The sequence below is a fragment of the Manis javanica genome, chromosome 14 (genome assembly GCF_040802235.1).
Source record: "Manis javanica isolate MJ-LG chromosome 14, MJ_LKY, whole genome shotgun sequence".
NCBI classification, from domain to species: domain Eukaryota; kingdom Metazoa; phylum Chordata; class Mammalia; order Pholidota; family Manidae; genus Manis; species Manis javanica.
Window position 1 is genome coordinate 75,432,613 of NC_133169.1, and position 5,498 is coordinate 75,438,110.

At 38.9% G+C, this 5,498-nt stretch overlaps 1 long non-coding RNA gene across 1 annotated transcript; it reads right to left on the reverse strand.

Moving 5' to 3' along the window:
• Nucleotides 1–499: 499 nt before the first annotated feature.
• LOC118967511 (uncharacterized) lies at nucleotides 500–2,652 on the reverse strand. The gene is made up of 3 exons (XR_005054605.2): nucleotides 2,524–2,652; nucleotides 2,044–2,177; nucleotides 500–728 (listed from the first exon to the last, which is right to left on the reverse strand). It is a non-coding gene; the product is annotated as an uncharacterized lncRNA (long non-coding RNA).
• Between the last annotated feature and the right edge of the window lie 2,846 nt (nucleotides 2,653–5,498).

Here is a 5,498-nt window from a genome sequence, read left to right on the forward strand (position 1 = left end):
ATGAGTACTAGCAGGAGAGCTACTGGTCTGAGATTCTGATTATTTGTATCTTCATTGGCATATTTTGGGCAAGAGTGAAGTCTAATGCAATTTATATCTATCTCCTGTGGTTCAGAAAATATGGTGAGTGCTGGAAAAAAATGTATTGATTTATTAAGTGTATACTCAGGATACTGAATAGACTAGTATCCTAGGGTATATGTTTAAGTTCCAACAGTGACTTTCACCAAGAGCTATGTACCATGTGGTAAGAAAATAAAATAGTTTCTGATTTGCTCACAGCCTGCTTTTCTCTTCATTCCTTCTCTCTTAATTGACTGCTTCTTTCTGCAAAAAAATGTTCTCCCATCTTGCATTTTGCTCTCTATGACTTATTCTTTGAGTGGACATTGTTGTATTTTGTAGGGCTCGGAGACAAAGAGATTGAAGCCTTCTTTAAATATATCATGACGCAAAGCTTCCCTACAGTAGAAAAAAACAAAATAAAACCAAAGCAGGTCATGTTTACTTTAGTATCTGAAGCCATGACTTAAAGCCTGTTTATGTGGCTAATCATTAGAGCCTGACAAACACACTTTTCCATAGACACGAGGAAAAGTGTAATTTTTAGTCTACCGTCTGCTTCCACTGGGCTGCGTTTCCAACAGACGGCAGGAGCATCTGGGAAGGAGGCCAGTTCGGCGCAGTGATGGGCCCCGTACTTACATAGCAGCCGCTCCTGGTCATTTCTGTGAGTCAAGAGGGCGGATGAAAAGGCATTAGCGCTGAGCTTCAGCATAAAACCTGAACTATTTCCTGGAGTTAGACTGGAAATGAAAGGATCATAGGTTTGATAGAATGGGGGAAGATTGTTAACTTCCTTGCATTTTAGAAATGATTTCTGTTGGGAAGAATTAATATGTATATGTGCGTCTTTAATTATTCAAAGGTTATCTCTAGTTTAGAGGACCACAGCCAGCATCAATTAAACATACTATTTCCCTGCTGGCAACTGCTTGGTTTACGTGCTGTTTTTATTCTCATTTAGCTGTTTTCTGAAGTAAAATACTCTAGAAACAACAAGGACATATATGTGACAGGGAAAACATCAACTCCTGACAATTAGTAGCTCATAAAACTATGAATGCCAATATCTGAGCATGCATTTCGCTTTATAGAGCATGCAAAATATATTCATGACTAGATCTGCAAGGAGACTTGGGTAAATACTGCAGAACAGTCACAAGACACTGAATAACTTTGCAATTCCGATGACATTTCTTGGAACCGGTGTGCAACATAATGAAGGAATGTTCACATTTTCTGAAATGAGTTGGAGGCAGCAGGATAAGAAGAGGAAAATAGATTTCCTTTAAAAAGTAAAGCGCATTCGACTTAATAAAAAGAAGCAGAGGGAGAGATGGCAACTACAAAGAATACTACAAAGGGCATTGTTTTCAACTTCAAATACTCCCACAAGAATTTCCTTAATACACCATGGAAGTTGTAAGTAAAATAGGATAACTGAATTGAAAGAAATATCAAAGGTCATTTCACTTGAAATTAAGGTACAGTAAAAAGCAAAAGCTTTCACAGGCTATTTTCTTTCTTTTTCTTTCAATACCAGGCAGTGCGCTTCTCCATCTATTACGGGGGCCCTACTGCCCTCCTCTCTAGTTCTGGCATTGGGCTGATGAGCTTTTCTACGAGGCTTTGAGAAACAGGAAAACACTATCTTTTCATGTTTGTGTCCGCATCCCCAAGTCTATAAAGGCTTAATAAGTGCTGAACGTTCCATGATGGAATGAATCCACATGGAACCTCTGGCTCAACAGACTGCTGGCTTATGAGCAAACCCAACGCTGTGTTTATGGTCTGTTGGTGCCCCCTGCTCATCTTAGGCCCCTTGCCCTGATTCTGACCCTCCCATAGATGGCTTTCTGATCCCCTGGAGCCCACAAGAGAAGGAGACAGGGAAGGAAGGTGCTCCTGCAGGAAGGTTCTAGGAGCAAACAGGAAAGTTCTAGAAAGCGAACATGGCAGTGGAGTAATCACTTCATTTACCTGCTTATGTGCACATGCCTCATGACCCAGTGAAAAATGTCCATCTTCCGTAGATGAATTTTCTGTGGTAGTTCTTTGGCAAAAATAGTCAGCGAGGTCTTGGTCATTCAGAGAAGACAATAAAGTAAGTTGCACTGCGTATGAAGGCAGAATGAGAGAACGGCCCCTTTGGTGATGTTTTTGGGAAATGTGGCACTGGACCCTACCTCCTCCCCAGATTCCTTCTCTTCACTGCTTATCAAGCCTACAACTTGGCAGTTGTTTTTTTTTTTTTCCATATGAATGGGAAAAAGGTGAAATTATCCTTGGAAGAAATAATGAATTACCCATTGTGCGATACATTAGTATTAAAGGTATACAAAATGAGACTATCCGATCATACTTTATGTCACTATGAATGAATTTACCAAATCCTTGAACAAAAAGAGGTAAGAAAGGAGGATGACAAACTCTTACAGAGGAAAAGGCAAACCTGCTTACTAGTCATTGCTCTGCGTCCTAAAGAACGTCTGTAGTCCGTAATAACATCCCTTGCTGATTGTCAAGTGAAGCTCAGGTCAGCTGAGTGTACCCCAATGGCAAAGCGACTTCAGATGTGGGTGTTGAGTGTGTCAGTCCTTCTATGCACGCTGGGGTTTGTGTCCAGTCTCTGAAATGCTGCGAAGAACAATACTGTTTAATTCTGGATGAGTGGAACTAGGGCATGCCTTACATTGCACGAGCACTCTGGAAAATCCCCAGGCTGCTGAAATGGAAGGAAGCTGTTCTAAATCAATTCATTTTCAGCCAAGCGGTCTCATGATCAGATGTGATGGGCCATCTCTCAAGTTAAAGGACAAACACCCTGCGTATATGCTGCTCTTGAGGAAAGAGATCCATGCTGCTGCTCTTCCCTCCTCAGATTAATTCTTTTCAGGCTTAGCATATTTTATTTCTGAGTATTTGTCATCCTAGAATTATTCCGTTCATACTTGGCCTCATGTACAAGGAATTATCTTGTGCAAGTTCACAGTTGCTTGCCACGGCTGAGGTCCTCAGGTTTTTCCTAAACAGTCACTGGGCTGTTGGCGCACCTGCTATCATCACATGACAACTGATTCACCACCTGACTTAAACGGATGGAGCTGATGGCACTGGTAAGGAAGGCATGTAAGTGGGATTGTACGCCGCTTATCTCCTCTGTCAACCCCATCCATCCATGCCTGGTAGATTGGAAATCTCAATATTGTCTCCTGTTGCCTCTCTTTTGCTTGCTTTATGTTACTCTCATTACCAAATCCAGTTAGAGACTAGAATGTGGTTTTTTTGAGAAATCTCTTGAGAATGTGTCAAATTCGAACTACATAAAAGAGTCCAACAAAATGAAAACAACAACAAAAAAATGTCCCAGTTGGAAAAACTATTTTCAAGCCTAGGACCAGTAACATAGGAAAATCAAAAAGGTACTAAACTCAATGAAATATCAATGAAACAAAAGAATTTGGAAGGATCTGTGTTGCTCTGTAATAAGAGGGTTTACCTTCTAATGTTCTTTTCATTTAGTGGAAGAATAATTCTCATTTGTATTAGTTTCAGGTGTGCAACATAGTGATTCAATATTTATATATGTGATGAAATGGTCACAATAAGTCTAGTTCTCATCTTTCATCATATAAAGTTGTTATGATATGGTGTATTCCCTAAGCTGTATATTACATCCCCCATGACTTATTTATTTTATAACTGAAGTTTATCCCTCTTAATCCCCTCCATCTACTTTGTCTATCCATCCCTCTTCCAGTTTGTTCTCTGGATCTGTGAGCTGTTTCTGTCTTCTGTTTGTCCATTTGTTTTGTTTTTTTTACATTAATCATATGAATGAAATTATGTGATACTTGTCTTTCACCAACTTATTTCACTTAGCACAGCATCATCTGAGACCATCCATGTTGTCACTAACAACAATATTGCTTTCTTTTTTATGGCAGAGTAATAGTCCATTGCATATATTTATCACCTCTTTATTCATCTATCCATGGATACTCAAGTGGCTTCTATATCTTGGCTATTGTAAATAATGCTGTGCTGATCATGATTGCATATATCATTTCGAATTACTGCTTTCATTGTCTTTGGATAGATAACTAGAAGTGGTTTTGTTCAATCATAGGGTAGCTCAATTTTTAATTTTTTGAAGAACCACCATATTGTTTTCCATAGTGTCTGCAACAACTTAAATTCCAACCAGTAAGTGATTAAGAGTTTCTTTTTCTCCACATCCTCACTAGCACTTGTTATGTCTTTCTGATACTAGCTATTCTGACTGGTGTGAAGTGATATCTCATTGTGGTTTTAATTTACATTTCCCTGATGATTAATGATGTGGAGCATCTTTTCATGTGTCTGTTGTCCATGTATGTGTATTCTTTAGAAAAATGTATACTCACTTCCTCTGTCCATTTTTAAATTGCATTATATTTTTGCTATTGAGTTGTATGTGTTCTTTGTGTATTTTGGATGTTAACCTTTTACTGGGTATATTGTTGATGAACGTACTCTTCCATTTGATGAATATCTTCTTCCATTCAATAAATTGCCTTTTTGCTCTGTTCATGGTTTCCTTTGCTAAGTGGAAACTTTTTAGTTTGATGTGGTCCCACTTGTTTATTTTGGCTTTTGTTTCTTTTGTGTGGGGGGCCATAGACAGAAAAATACTACTAAGGCCAATGTTGAAGAGTTTACTGCCTGTTTTCTTCTAGGATTTTTATGGTTTCAGGTCTTACATTTAGGTCTTTAAACCCTCTGGAGTTCATTTTTGTGTATGAAGTAAGGCAGTGGTTCATTCTTCACTGCTTAGGGGTTCTTTTGAATCCATATTCTTCCTCTATAACGAGACAGCTGTAGATGTTTCAAGTATCACTTGTAGACCTAACACTGAAAGAAGAGGAACAACCTCTTTCTATTGTTTAAGAATAAAGTAGCATTTGCCAGAAGGCCACAGCAGACAATCCTCTCAACTAATTGACCACAGGCTCCTCTTAAACCAGTTTCTGATTATGGGGGGAAAGGGCTACTGTGTCTAGCACAGGATACTGAGAATTTAGCCCTGGATCTGAGGAAAGTATTCATATCAGTGAGTCAAGCAGGAAAGGGCAGGCATCCAGTAGTATCTGCTCCATGCATTCCAGACCCACAATGCTCCCACTCTAATCAATTTTCAGCCTGATTTCCCAGTTTCCTTTACCCACATGATAGCCACATCCAACTGCTTGCTATAGTGCAGTATTTCCAGCCTTTTTAGCCTGTAAAATACCTTTTTCTCATTGCAGCTTATTAAAATCAGACCCATTAATTCCAGCCTATCTTCAATGTAAACTTCTTAATGAATGGAACTGTCCCTCGTCACTGAATGAAGAGTAAATTCCCCCTTATCTAACAACATGTTTTTAAATATATTCTTTATCTATTATGTCAGA